Source organism: Haemorhous mexicanus, chromosome Z (genome assembly GCF_027477595.1).
Source record: "Haemorhous mexicanus isolate bHaeMex1 chromosome Z, bHaeMex1.pri, whole genome shotgun sequence".
NCBI lineage: Eukaryota > Metazoa > Chordata > Aves > Passeriformes > Fringillidae > Haemorhous > Haemorhous mexicanus.
The window spans coordinates 14062986-14079453 of record NC_082381.1 but is presented as its reverse complement, the minus strand read 5'-3'; positions in this window follow the sequence as shown (position 1 = coordinate 14079453).

Here is a 16468-nt window from a genome sequence, read left to right as displayed (position 1 = left end):
ATCTTTCCGTTCCTGGAACTTTCCTTTCCTTTCCTGGAACTGTCCCTGAACTTTTCTTTCCTTTCCATTCCTGGAACTTTCCTTTCCTGGAACTTTCCTTTCCGCGCCTTTCCTTTCCTAGAAATTTCCTTTCCTGGACTTTCCTTTTCTGGAGCTTTCCTTTCCTGGAAATTTCCCTTCCTGGTACTTTCCTTTCCTGGAGCTTTCCTGGAATTATCCTTTCCTTTCCTGGAACTTTCCTTTCCTTTCCTTTCATTTCCTTTCCTGGAACTTTCCTTTCCTTTCCTTTCCTGGAAATTTCCTTTCCTGGAACTTTCCTTTCCTGGAACTTTCCTTTCCTGGAACTTCCCTTTCCACAACTTTCCTTTCCTAGAAATTTCCTTTCCTTTGACTTTCCTTTTCTGGAGCTTTCCTTTCCTGGAACTTTCCCTTCCTGGTACTTTCCTTTCCTGGAGCTTTCCAGGAATTATCCTTTCCTTTCCTGGAACTTTCCTTTCCTTTCCTTTCATTTCCTTTCCTGGAACTTTCCTTTCCTGGATCTTTCCTGGAATTACCCTTTCCTTTATTGGAACTTTCCTTTCCTTTCCTTTCCTGGAACTATCCTTTCCTGGAACTTTCCTTTCATGGAAGTTCCCTTTCCAAAACTTTCCTTTCCTAGAAATTTCCTTTCCTTAGACTTTCCTTCTCTGGAGCTTTCCTTTCCTGGAACTTTCCCTTCCTGGTACTTTCCTTTCCTGGAACTTTCCGTTCTTGGAACTTTCCTTTCCTTTCCTGGAACTTTCCTGGAACTTTCCTTTCCTGGAACTTCCCTTTCCTGGAACTTTCCTTTCCGCGCCTTTCCTTTCCTGGAACTTTCCTTTCCTTGGACTTTCCTTTTCTGGAACTTTCCTTTCCTGGAACTTTCCCTTCCTGGTACTTTCCTTTCCCGGAGCTTTCCTGGAACTATCCTTTCCTTTCTTGGAACTTTCCTTTCCTTTCATTTCCTTTCCTGGAACTTTCCTTTCCTGGAACTTTCCTTTCCGCGCCTTTCCTTTCCTGGAACTTTCCTTTCCTTGCACCTTCCTTTCATTCTACTTTCCTTTCCTGGAACTTTCCATTTCTGGAACTTTCCTTTCCTTTCCTGGAACTTTCCTGGAACTTTCCTTTCCTTTCCTTTCCTGGAATTTCCCTTCCCTGGAACTTTCCTTTCCTGGAACTTCCCTTTCCACACCTTTCCTTTCCTAGAAATTTCCTTTCCTTTGACTTTCCTTTTCTGGAGCTTTCCTTTCCTGGAACTTTCATTTCCACAACTTTCCTTTCCTAGAAATTTCCTTTCCTTGAACTTTCCTTTTCTGGAGCTTTCCTTTCCTGGAACTTTCCTTTCCTGGTACTTTCCTTTCCTGGAACTTTCCTTTCCTGGAATTTTCCTTTCCGTTCCTGGAACTTTCCTGGAACTTTCCTGGAACATTCCTGGAATTTTCCTCAAACTTTCCTGGAACTTTCCTAGAACTTTCCTGGAACTTTTCTTTCCTGGAACTTTCCTGGAACTTTCCTGGAACTCTCCTGAAACTTTCCTTTCCTGGAAATTTCCTTTCATTTCCTGGAACTTTCCTTTCCTTTCCTTTCCTAGACCTTTCCTTTCCTAGAACTTTCCTTTCCTATCCTGGAACTTTCCATTCCTGGAACTTTGCTTTCCAGGAACTTTCCTTTCCTTTAATTTCCTGGAAGTTTCCTGGAACTTTGCTTTCCTTTCCTTTCCTTGAACTTTCCTTCATTGTAACTTCCCTTCCCTGGAACTTTCTTTCCTGGAACTTTGCTTTCCTTTAACTTTCCTCGATCTTTCCTGGAACTTTCCTGGAATATTCCTTTCCTGGAACTTTCCTTTCCTGGAACTTTACTTTTTTATTTTCCTTTCCTAAACTTTCCTTTCTTTTCCTAGAACTTTCCTTGAATTTTCCTTGAATTTTCCTGGAACTTTCCTCTAACTTTCCTGGAACTTTCCTTTCCTTTCCTGGAACTTTCCTGCAACTTTCCTTTCCTTTCCTTTCCTGGGACTATCCTATCCTGGAACTTTCCTTTTCTGGAAATTTCCTTTCCTGGAACTTTCCTTTCCTGGAGATTTCTTTTCCTTTCCTGGAACTTTCCTCTATCTTTCCTGGAACATTCCTGGAATTTTCCTCAAACTTTCCTGGAACTTTCCTAGAACTTTCCTGGAACTTTTCTTTCGTGGAACTTTCCTGGAACTTTCCTGGAACTTTCCTTTCCTTTCCTATCCTGGAAATTCCCTTTCATTTCCTGGAACTTTCCTTTCCTTTCCTTTCCTGGAATTTTCCTTTCCTGGAACTTTCCTTTCCTTTCCTAGAACTTTGCTTTCCTGGAACTTTCCTTTCCTTTACTTTCCTGGAAGTTTCCTGGAAGTTTCCTGGAAGTTTCCTGGAACTTTCCTTTCCTTTCCTTTAACTTTCCTGGATCTTTCCTAGAACTTTCCTGGAATTTTCCTTTCCTGGAAATTTCTTTTCCTGGAACTTTCTTTTCCTGGAATCTTCTTTTCCGCGCCTTTCCTTCCTGGAACTTTCTTTTCCTTGCACCTTCCTTTCATTGTACTTTCCTTTCCTGAAACTTTCCTTTCCTGGAACTTTCCTTTCCTTCCCTGGAACTTTCCTGGAACTTTCCTTTCCTTTCCTGGAACTTTCCTTTCCTGGAACTTTCCTTTCCAGGAACTTTCCTTTCCTTTACTTTCCTGGAAGTTTCCTGGAACTTTCCTGGAACTTTCCTGGAGCTTTCCTTTCCTGGAACTTCCCTTCCCTGGAACTTTCCTTTCCTGGTACTTTCCTTTCTTGAACTTTCCTTTCCTGGTACTTTCTTTCCTGGAAATTTCCTTTTCTTTCCTGGAACTTTCCTGGAACTTTCCTGGAACATTCCTGGAATTTTCCTCTAACTTTCCTGGAAGTTTCCTAGAACTTTCCTGGAACTTTCTTTTCCTTTCCTGGAAATTTCCTTTCATTTCCTTAACTTTCCTTTCCTTTCCTTTCCTGGAACTTTCCTTTCCTGGAACTTTCTTTTCCTTTTCCGGAACTTTCCTTTCCTGGAACTTTGCTTTCCTGGAACTTTCCTTTCCTTTACTTTCCTGGAAGTTTCCTGGAACTTTTCCTGGAACTTTCCTTTCCTTTACTTTAACTTTCCTGGATCTTTCCTGGAACTTTCCTTTCCTTTAACTTTCCTCGATCTTTCCTGGAATATTCCTGGAATTTTCCTTTCCTGGAACTTTCCATTCCTGGAACTTTTCTTTCCTTCCCTTTCCTGGAACTTTCCTTTTTTTTCCTGGAACTTTCCTTGAATTTTCCTGGAACTTTCCTCTAAGTTTCCTGGAACTTTCCTTTCCTTTCCTGGAACTTTCCTGGAACTTTCGTTTCCTGGAACTTTCCTTTTCTGGAATTTTCCTTTCCTGGAACTTTCCTTTCCACAACTTTCCTTTCCTAGAAATTTCCGTTCCTTGGATTTTCCTTCTCTGGAGCTTTCCTTTCCTGGAACTTTCCCTTCCTGGTACTTTCCTTTCCTGGAGCTTTCCTGGAACTATCCTTTCCTTTCCTGGAACTTTCCTTTCATTTCCTTTCATTTCCTTTCCTGTAACAATCCTTTCCTGGAACTTTCCTTTCCTGGAACTTTCCTTTCCGTGCCTTTCCTTTCATTGTACTTTCCTTTCCTTGCACCTTCCTTTCATTGTACTTTCCTTTCCTGGAACTTTCCATTCCTGGAACTATCCTTTCCTTTCCTGGAAGTTTCCTGGAACTTTCCTTTCATTTCCTTTCCTTGAACTTTCCTTCCCTGTAACTTCCCTACCCTCGAACTTTCTTTCCTGGAACTTTGCTTTCCTTTAACTTTCCTCGACCTTTCCTGGAACTTTCCTGGAATATTCCTTTCCTGGAACTTTCCTTTCCTGGAACTTTACTTTTTTTTTTCCTTTCCTAAACTTTCCTTTCTTTTCCTGGAACTTTCCTGGAACTTCCCTTGAATTTTCCTGGAACTTTCCTCTAACTATCCTGGAACTTTCCTTTCCTTTCCTGGAACTTTCCTGCAACTTTCCTTTCCTTTCCTGGGACTATCCTATCCTGGAACTTTCCTTTCCTGGAACTTTCCTTTCCTGGAACTTTCCTTTCCTGGAGATTTCTTTTCCTTTCCTGGAACTTTCCTCTATCTTTCCTGGAACATTCCTGGAATTTTCCTCAAACTTTCCTGGAACTTTCCTAGAACTTTCCTGGAACTTTCCTTTCCTGGAACTTTCCTGGAACTTTCCTGGAACTTTCCTTTCCTTTCCTATCCTGGAAATTTCTTTTCATTTCCTGGAACTTTCCTTTCCTTTCCTTTCCTTTCCTGGAACTTTCCTTTCCTGGAACATTCCTTTCCTTTCCTAGAACTTTGCTTTCCTGGAACTTTCCTTTCCTTTACTTTCCTGGAAGTTTCCTGGAAGTTTCCTGGAAGTTTCCTGGAACTTTCCTTTCCTTTCCTTTAACTTTCCTGGATCTTTCCTTGAACTTTCCTGGAACTTTCCTTTCCTTTAACTTTCCTCGATCTTTCCTGGAATATTCCTGGAATTTTCCTTTCCTGGAACTTTCCTTTCCTGGAACTTTTCTTTCCTTTCCTTTCCTGGAACTTTCCTTTCTTTTCCTGGAACTTTCCTGGAACTTTCCTTGAATTTTCTTGGAACTTTCCTCTAACTTTCCTGGAACTTTCCTTTCCTTTCCTGGAACTTTCCTGGAACTTTCCTTTCCTTTCCTTTCCTGGAACTATCCTTTCCTGGAACTTTCCTTTCCTGGAACTTTCCTTTCCTGGAACTTCCCTTTCCACAACTTTCCTTTCCTAGAAATTTCGTTTCCTTGGACTTTTCTTCTCTGGAGCTTTCCTTTCCTGGAACTTTCCCTTCTTGGTACTTTCTCTTCCTGGAACTTTCCGTTCCTGGAACTTTCCTTTCCTTTCCTGGAACTTTCCTGGAACTTTCCTTTTCTTTCCTTTCTTTCCTGAAACTTTCCTTTTTGGAACTTTCCTTTCCTGGAACTTTCCTTTCCTTTCCTTTCATTTCCTTTCCTGGAACTTTCCTTTCCTGGAACTTTCCTTTCCTGGAACTTTCCCTTCCTGGAGCTTTCCTGGAATTATCCTTTCCTTTCCTGGAACTTTCCTTTCCTTTCCTTTCCTGGAACTATCCTTTCCTGGAACTTTCCTTTCCTTTCATTTCCTTTCCTGGAACTTTCCTTTCCTGGAACTTCCCTTTCCACAAATTTCCTTTCCTAGAAATTTCCTTTCCTTGGACTTTCATTCTCTGGAGCTTTCCTTTCCTGGAACTTTCCCTTCCTGGTACTTTCCTTTCCTGGAACTTTCCTTTCCTGGAACTTTCCTTTCCTTTCCTGGAACTTTCCTGGAAATTTACTTTCCTGGAACTTTCCTTTCCTGGAACTTTCCTTTCCGCGCCTTTCCTTTCCTGGAAATTTCCTTTCCTTGGACTTTCCTTTTCTGGAACTTTCCTTTCCTGGAACTTTCCTTTCCTGGAACTTTCCTTTCCTGGAGCTTTCTTGGAACTATCCTTTCCTTTCTTGGAACTTTCATTTCCTTTCATTTCCTTTCCTGGAAATTTCCTTTCCTGGAACTTTCCTTTCCTGGAATATTCTTTTCCGCGCCTTCCTTTCCTGGAACTTTCCTTTCCTTGCACCTTCCTTTCATTGTACTTTCCTTTCCTGGAACTTTCCTTTCCTGGAACTTTCCTTTCCTTTCCTGGAATTTTCCTGGAACTTTCCTTTCCTTTCCTGGAACTTTCCTTTCCTGGAACTTTCCTTTCCAGGAACTTTCCTTTCCTTTACTTTCCTGGAAGTTTCCTGGAAGTTTCCTGGAACTTTCCTGAAACTTTCCTTTCCTGGAACTTCCCTTCCCTAGAACTTTCCTTTCCTGGAACTTTCCTTTCCTGGAACTTTCCTTTCCTGGCACTTTCCTTCCTGGAAATTTCCTTTCCTTTCCTGGAACTTTCCTGGAACTTTCCTGGAACATTCCTGGAATTTTCCTCTAACTTTCCTGGAAGTTTCCTAGAACTTTCCTGGAACTTTCTTTTCCTTTCCTGGAAATTTCCTTTCATTTCTTCAACTTTCCTTTCCTTTCCTTTCCTGGAACTTTTCTTTACTGGAACTTTCCTTTCCTTTTCCGGAACTTTCCTTTCCTGGAACTTTGCTTTCCTGGAACTTTCCTTTCCTTTACTTTAACTTTCCTGGATCTTTCCTGGAACTTTCCTTTCCTTTAACTTTCCTGGAACTTTCCTGGAACTTTCCTGGAATTTTCCTTTCCTGGAACTTTCCATTCCTGGAACTTTTCTTTCCTTTCCATTCCTGGAACTTTCCTTTCTTTTCCTGGAACTTTCCTGGAACTTTCCTTGAATTTTCCTGGAACTTTCCTCTAAGTATCCTGGAACTTTCCTGGAACTTTCCTGGAACTTTCCTTTCCTGGAACTTTCCTTTCCTGGAATTTTCCTTTCCTGGAACTTCCCTTTCCACAACTTTCCTTTCCTAGAAATTTCCGTTCCTTGGATTTTCCTTCTCTGGAGGTTTCCTTTCCTGGAACTTTCCCTTCCTGGTACTTTCCTTTCCTGGAGCTTTCCTGGAACTATCCTTTCCTTTCCTGGAACTTTCCTTTCATTTCCTTTCATTTCCTTTCCTGGAACATTCCTTTCCTGGAACTTTCCTTTCCTGGAACTTTCCTTTCCGCGCCTTTCCTTTCATTGTACTTTCCTTTCCTTGCACCTTCCTTTCATTGTACTTTCTTTTCCTGGAACTTTCCATTCCTGGAACTATCCTTTCCTTTCCTGGAACTTTCCTGGAACTTTCCTTTCCTTTCCTTTCCTGGAACTTCCCTTCCCTAGAACTTTCCTTTCCTGGAACTTTTCTTTCCTGGAACTTTCCCTTCCTGGTACTTTCCTTTCCTGGAACTTTCCTTTTCTTGGAAATTTCCTTTCCTTTCATGGAACTTTCCTGGACCATTCCTGGAATTTTCCTCTAACTTTCCTGGATTTTTCCTAGAACTTTCCTGGAACTTTCCTTTCCTGGAAATTTCCTTTCCTTTCCTGGAACTTTCCTTTCCTTTACTTTCCTGGAACTTTCCTTTCCTGGAACTTTCGTGGAACTTTCCTTTCCTGGAACTTTCCATTCCTGGAACTTTGCTTTCCTGGAACTTTCCTTTCCTTTACTTTCCTGGAAGTTTCCTGGAACTTTCCTGGAACTTTCCTGGAACTTTCCTGGAACTTTCCTCTCCTTTATCTTTCCTCGATCTTTCCTGGAATTTTCCTTTCCTGGAACTTTCCTTTCCTGGAACTTTTCTTTCCTTTCCTTTCCTGTAACTTTCCTTTCTTTTCCTGGAACTTTCCTGGAACTTTCCTTGAATTTTCCTGGAACTTTCCTCTAACTTTCCTGGAACTTTCCTGGAACTTTCCTTCTCTTACCTTTCCTGGAACTATCCTTTTCTGGAACTTTCCTATCCTGGAATTTTCCTTTCCTGGAACTTCCATTTCCACAACTTTCCTTTCCTAGAAATATCCTTTCCTTGGACTTCCCTTCTCTGGAGCTTTCCTTTCCTGGAACTTTCCCTTCCTGGTACTTTCCTTTCCTGGATATTTCCGTTCCTGGAACTTTCCTTTCCTTTCCTGGAACTTTCCTGGAACTTTCCTTTCCATTCCTTTCCTTGAACTTTCCTTTCCTTTACTTTCCTGGAACTTTCCTAGAACTTCCCTTCCCTGGAACATTCCTTTCCTGGAACTTTCCTGGAAATATTCTTTCCTTTCCTGGAACTTTCCTGGAACTTTCCTTGAACTTTACTTTCCTGGAACTTTCCTTTCCTGGAACTTTACTTTCCGCACCTTTCCTTTCCTGGAACTTTCCTTTCCTTGCACTTTCCTTTCCTGGAGCTTTCCTTTCCTGGAACTTTCCTTCCATTGTACTTTCCTTTCCTGGATCTTTCCATTCCTGAACATTCCTTTCCTTTCCTGGAACTTTCCTGGAACTTTTCTTTCCTTTCCATTCCTGGAGTTTTCCTTTCCTGGAACTTTCCCTTCCTGGTACTTTCCTTTCCTGGAGCTTTCCTGGAATTATCCTTTCCTTTCCTGGAACTTTCCTTTCCTTTCCTTTCATTTCCTTTCCTGGAACTTTCCTTTCCTGGAACTTTCCTTTCCTGGAACTTTTCTTTCCTGGAGCTTTCCTGGAATTATCCTTTCCTTTCCTGTAACTTTCCTTTCCTTTCCTTTCCTGGAACTATCCTTTCCTGGAACTTTCCTTTCCTGGAACTTTCCTTTCCTGGAACTTCCCTTTCCACAACTTTCCTTTCCTAGAAATTTCCTTTCCTTGGACTTTCCTTCTCTGGAGCTTTCCTTTCCTGGAACTTTCCCTTCCTGGTATTTTCCTTTCCTTTCCTAGAACTTTCCTTTCCTTTCCTTTCCTGGAACTTTCCTTTCCTGGAACTTTCCTTTCCTGGAACATTCCTTTCTGGAACTTTCCTTTCCTGGAACTTTCCTTTCCGCACCTTTCCTTTCCTAGAAATTTCCTTTCCTTGGACTTTCCTTTTCTGGAACTTTCCTTTCCTGGAACTTTCCCTTCCTGGTACTTTCCTTTCCTGGAGCTTTCCTGGAATTATCCTTTCCTTTCCATTCATTTCCTTTCCTGGAACTTTTCTTTCCTGGAACTTTCCTTTCCTGGAACTTTCCTTTCCTGGAACTTCCCTTTCCACAAATTTCCTTTCCTAGAAATTTCCTTTCCTTGGACTTTCCTTCTCTGGAGCTTTCCTTTCCTGGAACTTTCCCTTCCTGGAAATTTCCTTTCCTGGAAATTTCCTTTCCTTTCCTTGAACTTTCCTGGAACTTTCCTGGAACATTCCTGGAATTTTCCTCTAACTTTCCTGGAACTTTCCTAGAACTTTCCTGGAACTTTTATTTCCTGGAAATTTCCTTTCATTTCCTGGAACTTTCCTTTCCTTTTCTTTTCCTGGAACTTTCCTTTCCTGGAACTTTCCTTTCCTTTCCTCGAACTTTCCTTTCCTGGAATTTTGCTTTCCAGGAACTTTCCTTTCCTTTACTTTCCTGGAAGTTTCCTGGAACTTTCCTGGAACTTTCCTGGAACATTCCTTTCCTGGAACTTCCCTTCCCTGGAACTTTCCTTTCCTAGAACTTTCCTTTCCTGGAACTTTCCTTTCCTGGAACTTCCCTTTCCTGGAACTTTCCTTTCCTGGAACTTTCCTGGATCTTTCCTGGAACATTCCTGGAATGTTCCTCTAACTTTCCTGGAACTTTCCTAGAACTTTCCTGGAACTGTCTTTTCCTTTCCTGGAAATTTCCTTTCATTTCCTGGAACTTTCCTTTCCTTTCCTGGAACTTTCCTTTCCTGGAACTTTCCCTTCCTTTCCTGGAACTTTCCTTTCCTGGAACTTTGCTTTCCTGGAACTTTCCTTTTCTTTTACTTTCCTGGAAGTTTCCTGGAACTTTTCCTGGAACTTTTTTTTTCTTTCCTTTAACTTTCCTGGATCTTTCCTGGAACTTTCCTGGAACTTTCCTTTCCTTTAACTTTCCTCGATCTTTCCTGGAACTTTCCTTGAATTTTCCTTTCCTGGAACTTTTCTTTCCTGGAACTTTTCTTTCCTTTCCTTTCCTGGAAATTTCCTTGGATTTTCCTGGAACTTTCCTCTAACTTTCCTGGAACTTTCCTTTCTTTTCCTGGAACTTTCCTGGAACTTTCCTTTCCTTTCCTTTCCTGGAACTATCCTTTCCTGGAACTTTCCTTTCCTTGTACCTTCCTTTCATTGTACTTTCCTTTCCTGGAACTTTCCATTCCTGGAACTTTCCTTTCCTTTCCTGGAACTTTCCTTTCCTTTCCTTTCCTGTAACTTCCCTTCCCTAGGACTTTCCTTTTCTGGAGCTTTCCTTTCCTGGAACTTTCCCTTCCTGGTACTTTCCTTTCCTGGAACTTTCCTTTCCTGGAAATTTCCTTTCCTTTCCTGGAACTTTTCTGTAACTTTCCTGGAACATTCCTGGAACTTTCCTTTCCTGGAAATTTCCTTTCCTTTCCTGTACTTTCCTTTCCTTTCCTTTCTTGGAACTTTCCTTTCCTGGAACTTTCCTGGAACTTTCCTTTCCTTTAACTTTCCTCGATCTTTCCTGGAACTTTCCTGGAATTTTCCTTTCCTGGAACTTTCCTTTCCTGGAACTTTTCTTTCCTTTTCTTTCCTGGAATTTCCTTTCTTTTCCTGGAACTTTCCTTTCATTTACTGGAATTTTCCTTGAAATTTCCTCTAACTTTCCTGGAAATTTCCTTTCCTTTCCTGGAACTTTCCTCGAACTTTCCTTTCCTTTCCTTTCCTGGAACTATCCTTTCCTGGAACTTTCCTTTCCTGGAACTTTCCTTTCCTGGAACTTCCCTTTCCACACCTTTCCTTTCCTAGAAATTTCCTTTCCTGGAACTTTCCTGGAACTTTCCTGGAACATTCCTGGAATTTTCCTCTAACTTTCCTGGAACTTTCCTAGAACTCTCCTGGAACTTTTCTTTCCTGGAACTTTTCTGGACCTTTCCTGGAACTTTCCTGGAACATTCCTTTCCTTTCCTTTCCTGGAAATTTCCTTTCATTTCCTGGAACTTTCCTTTCTTTTCCTTTCCTGGAACTTTCCTTTCCTTTCCTGGAACTTTCCTTTCCTGGAACTTTACTTTCCTGGAACTTTCCTTTCCTTTACTTTCCTGGAACATTCCTGGAACTTTCCTGGAACTTTCCTGGAACTTTCCTTTAACTTTCCTCGATCTTTCCTGGAACTTTCCTGGAACTGTCCTTTCCTGGAGCTTTGCTTTCCTGGAACTTTCCTTTCCTTTCCTGGAACTTTCCTTGAATTTTCCTGGAACTTTCCTTTCCTTTCCTTGAACTTTCCTCTCCTGGATCTTTCATTGAACTTTCCTTTCCTTTCCTTTCCTGGAACTTTCCTTTCCTGGAACATTCCTTTCCTTTCCTAGAACTTTGCTTTCCTGGAACTTTCCTTTCCTTTACTTTCCTGGAAGTTTCCTGGAAGTTTCCTGGAAGTTTCCTGGAACTTTCCTTTCCTTTCCTTTAACTTTCCTGGATCTTTCCTTGAACTTTCCTGGAACTTTCCTTTCCTTTAACTTTCCTCGATCTTTCCTGGAATATTCCTGGAATTTTCCTTTCCTGGAACTTTCCTTTCCTGGAACTTTTCTTTCCTTTCCTTTCCTGGAACTTTCCTTTCTTTTCCTGGAACTTTCCTGGAACTTTCCTTGAATTTTCTTGGAACTTTCCTCTAACTTTCCTGGAACTTTCCTTTCCTTTCCTGGAACTTTCCTGGAACTTTCCTTTCCTTTCCTTTCCTGGAACTATCCTTTCCTGGAACTTTCCTTTCCTGGAACTTTCCTTTCCTGGAACTTCCCTTTCCACAACTTTCCTTTCCTAGAAATTTCGTTTCCTTGGACTTTTCTTCTCTGGAGCTTTCCTTTCCTGGAACTTTCCCTTCTTGGTACTTTCTCTTCCTGGAACTTTCCGTTCCTGGAACTTTCCTTTCCTTTCCTGGAACTTTCCTGGAACTTTCCTTTTCTTTCCTTTCTTTCCTGAAACTTTCCTTTTTGGAACTTTCCTTTCCTGGAACTTTCCTTTCCTTTCCTTTCATTTCCTTTCCTGGAACTTTCCTTTCCTGGAACTTTCCTTTCCTGGAACTTTCCCTTCCTGGAGCTTTCCTGGAATTATCCTTTCCTTTCCTGGAACTTTCCTTTCCTTTCCTTTCCTGGAACTATCCTTTCCTGGAACTTTCCTTTCCTTTCATTTCCTTTCCTGGAACTTTCCTTTCCTGGAACTTCCCTTTCCACAAATTTCCTTTCCTAGAAATTTCCTTTCCTTGGACTTTCATTCTCTGGAGCTTTCCTTTCCTGGAACTTTCCCTTCCTGGTACTTTCCTTTCCTGGAACTTTCCTTTCCTGGAACTTTCCTTTCCTTTCCTGGAACTTTCCTGGAAATTTACTTTCCTGGAACTTTCCTTTCCTGGAACTTTCCTTTCCGCGCCTTTCCTTTCCTGGAAATTTCCTTTCCTTGGACTTTCCTTTTCTGGAACTTTCCTTTCCTGGAACTTTCCTTTCCTGGAACTTTCCTTTCCTGGAGCTTTCTTGGAACTATCCTTTCCTTTCTTGGAACTTTCATTTCCTTTCATTTCCTTTCCTGGAAATTTCCTTTCCTGGAACTTTCCTTTCCTGGAATATTCTTTTCCGCGCCTTCCTTTCCTGGAACTTTCCTTTCCTTGCACCTTCCTTTCATTGTACTTTCCTTTCCTGGAACTTTCCTTTCCTGGAACTTTCCTTTCCTTTCCTGGAATTTTCCTGGAACTTTCCTTTCCTTTCCTGGAACTTTCCTTTCCTGGAACTTTCCTTTCCAGGAACTTTCCTTTCCTTTACTTTCCTGGAAGTTTCCTGGAAGTTTCCTGGAACTTTCCTGAAACTTTCCTTTCCTGGAACTTCCCTTCCCTAGAACTTTCCTTTCCTGGAACTTTCCTTTCCTGGAACTTTCCTTTCCTGGCACTTTCCTTCCTGGAAATTTCCTTTCCTTTCCTGGAACTTTCCTGGAACTTTCCTGGAACATTCCTGGAATTTTCCTCTAACTTTCCTGGAAGTTTCCTAGAACTTTCCTGGAACTTTCTTTTCCTTTCCTGGAAATTTCCTTTCATTTCTTCAACTTTCCTTTCCTTTCCTTTCCTGGAACTTTTCTTTACTGGAACTTTCCTTTCCTTTTCCGGAACTTTCCTTTCCTGGAACTTTGCTTTCCTGGAACTTTCCTTTCCTTTACTTTAACTTTCCTGGATCTTTCCTGGAACTTTCCTTTCCTTTAACTTTCCTGGAACTTTCCTGGAACTTTCCTGGAATTTTCCTTTCCTGGAACTTTCCATTCCTGGAACTTTTCTTTCCTTTCCATTCCTGGAACTTTCCTTTCTTTTCCTGGAACTTTCCTGGAACTTTCCTTGAATTTTCCTGGAACTTTCCTCTAAGTATCCTGGAACTTTCCTGGAACTTTCCTGGAACTTTCCTTTCCTGGAACTTTCCTTTCCTGGAATTTTCCTTTCCTGGAACTTCCCTTTCCACAACTTTCCTTTCCTAGAAATTTCCGTTCCTTGGATTTTCCTTCTCTGGAGGTTTCCTTTCCTGGAACTTTCCCTTCCTGGTACTTTCCTTTCCTGGAGCTTTCCTGGAACTATCCTTTCCTTTCCTGGAACTTTCCTTTCATTTCCTTTCATTTCCTTTCCTGGAACATTCCTTTCCTGGAACTTTCCTTTCCTGGAACTTTCCTTTCCGCGCCTTTCCTTTCATTGTACTTTCCTTTCCTTGCACCTTCCTTTCATTGTACTTTCTTTTCCTGGAACTTTCCATTCCTGGAACTATCCTTTCCTTTCCTGGAACTTTCCTGGAACTTTCCTTTCCTTTCCTTTCCTGGAACTTCCCTTCCCTAGAACTTTCCTTTCCTGGAACTTTTCTTTCCTGGAACTTTCCCTTCCTGGTACTTTCCTTTCCTGGAACTTTCCTTTTCTTGGAAATTTCCTTTCCTTTCATGGAACTTTCCTGGACCATTCCTGGAATTTTCCTCTAACTTTCCTGGATTTTTCCTAGAACTTTCCTGGAACTTTCCTTTCCTGGAAATTTCCTTTCCTTTCCTGGAACTTTCCTTTCCTTTACTTTCCTGGAACTTTCCTTTCCTGGAACTTTCGTGGAACTTTCCTTTCCTGGAACTTTCCATTCCTGGAACTTTGCTTTCCTGGAACTTTCCTTTCCTTTACTTTCCTGGAAGTTTCCTGGAACTTTCCTGGAACTTTCCTGGAACTTTCCTGGAACTTTCCTCTCCTTTATCTTTCCTCGATCTTTCCTGGAATTTTCCTTTCCTGGAACTTTCCTTTCCTGGAACTTTTCTTTCCTTTCCTTTCCTGTAACTTTCCTTTCTTTTCCTGGAACTTTCCTGGAACTTTCCTTGAATTTTCCTGGAACTTTCCTCTAACTTTCCTGGAACTTTCCTGGAACTTTCCTTCTCTTACCTTTCCTGGAACTATCCTTTTCTGGAACTTTCCTATCCTGGAATTTTCCTTTCCTGGAACTTCCATTTCCACAACTTTCCTTTCCTAGAAATATCCTTTCCTTGGACTTCCCTTCTCTGGAGCTTTCCTTTCCTGGAACTTTCCCTTCCTGGTACTTTCCTTTCCTGGATATTTCCGTTCCTGGAACTTTCCTTTCCTTTCCTGGAACTTTCCTGGAACTTTCCTTTCCATTCCTTTCCTTGAACTTTCCTTTCCTTTACTTTCCTGGAACTTTCCTAGAACTTCCCTTCCCTGGAACATTCCTTTCCTGGAACTTTCCTGGAAATATTCTTTCCTTTCCTGGAACTTTCCTGGAACTTTCCTTGAACTTTACTTTCCTGGAACTTTCCTTTCCTGGAACTTTACTTTCCGCACCTTTCCTTTCCTGGAACTTTCCTTTCCTTGCACTTTCCTTTCCTGGAGCTTTCCTTTCCTGGAACTTTCCTTCCATTGTACTTTCCTTTCCTGGATCTTTCCATTCCTGAACATTCCTTTCCTTTCCTGGAACTTTCCTGGAACTTTTCTTTCCTTTCCATTCCTGGAGTTTTCCTTTCCTGGAACTTTCCCTTCCTGGTACTTTCCTTTCCTGGAGCTTTCCTGGAATTATCCTTTCCTTTCCTGGAACTTTCCTTTCCTTTCCTTTCATTTCCTTTCCTGGAACTTTCCTTTCCTGGAACTTTCCTTTCCTGGAACTTTTCTTTCCTGGAGCTTTCCTGGAATTATCCTTTCCTTTCCTGTAACTTTCCTTTCCTTTCCTTTCCTGGAACTATCCTTTCCTGGAACTTTCCTTTCCTGGAACTTTCCTTTCCTGGAACTTCCCTTTCCACAACTTTCCTTTCCTAGAAATTTCCTTTCCTTGGACTTTCCTTCTCTGGAGCTTTCCTTTCCTGGAACTTTCCCTTCCTGGTATTTTCCTTTCCTTTCCTAGAACTTTCCTTTCCTTTCCTTTCCTGGAACTTTCCTTTCCTGGAACTTTCCTTTCCTGGAACATTCCTTTCTGGAACTTTCCTTTCCTGGAACTTTCCTTTCCGCACCTTTCCTTTCCTAGAAATTTCCTTTCCTTGGACTTTCCTTTTCTGGAACTTTCCTTTCCTGGAACTTTCCCTTCCTGGTACTTTCCTTTCCTGGAGCTTTCCTGGAATTATCCTTTCCTTTCCATTCATTTCCTTTCCTGGAACTTTTCTTTCCTGGAACTTTCCTTTCCTGGAACTTTCCTTTCCTGGAACTTCCCTTTCCACAAATTTCCTTTCCTAGAAATTTCCTTTCCTTGGACTTTCCTTCTCTGGAGCTTTCCTTTCCTGGAACTTTCCCTTCCTGGAAATTTCCTTTCCTGGAAATTTCCTTTCCTTTCCTTGAACTTTCCTGGAACTTTCCTGGAACATTCCTGGAATTTTCCTCTAACTTTCCTGGAACTTTCCTAGAACTTTCCTGGAACTTTTATTTCCTGGAAATTTCCTTTCATTTCCTGGAACTTTCCTTTCCTTTTCTTTTCCTGGAACTTTCCTTTCCTGGAACTTTCCTTTCCTTTCCTCGAACTTTCCTTTCCTGGAATTTTGCTTTCCAGGAACTTTCCTTTCCTTTACTTTCCTGGAAGTTTCCTGGAACTTTCCTGGAACTTTCCTGGAACATTCCTTTCCTGGAACTTCCCTTCCCTGGAACTTTCCTTTCCTAGAACTTTCCTTTCCTGGAACTTTCCTTTCCTGGAACTTCCCTTTCCTGGAACTTTCCTTTCCTGGAACTTTCCTGGATCTTTCCTGGAACATTCCTGGAATGTTCCTCTAACTTTCCTGGAACTTTCCTAGAACTTTCCTGGAACTGTCTTTTCCTTTCCTGGAAATTTCCTTTCATTTCCTGGAACTTTCCTTTCCTTTCCTGGAACTTTCCTTTCCTGGAACTTTCCCTTCCTTTCCTGGAACTTTCCTTTCCTGGAACTTTGCTTTCCTGGAACTTTCCTTTTCTTTTACTTTCCTGGAAGTTTCCTGGAACTTTTCCTGGAACTTTTTTTTTCTTTCCTTTAACTTTCCTGGATCTTTCCTGGAACTTTCCTGGAACTTTCCTTTCCTTTAACTTTCCTCGATCTTTCCTGGAACTTTCCTTGAATTTTCCTTTCCTGGAACTTTTCTTTCCTGGAACTTTTCTTTCCTTTCCTTTCCTGGAAATTTCCTTGGATTTTCCTGGAACTTTCCTCTAACTTTCCTGGAACTTTCCTTTCTTTTCCTGGAACTTTCCTGGAACTTTCCTTTCCTTTCCTTTCCTGGAACTATCCTTTCCTGGAACTTTCCTTTCCTTGTACCTTCCTTTCATTGTACTTTCCTTTCCTGGAACTTTCCATTCCTGGAACTTTCCTTTCCTTTCCTGGAACTTTCCTTTCCTTTCCTTTCC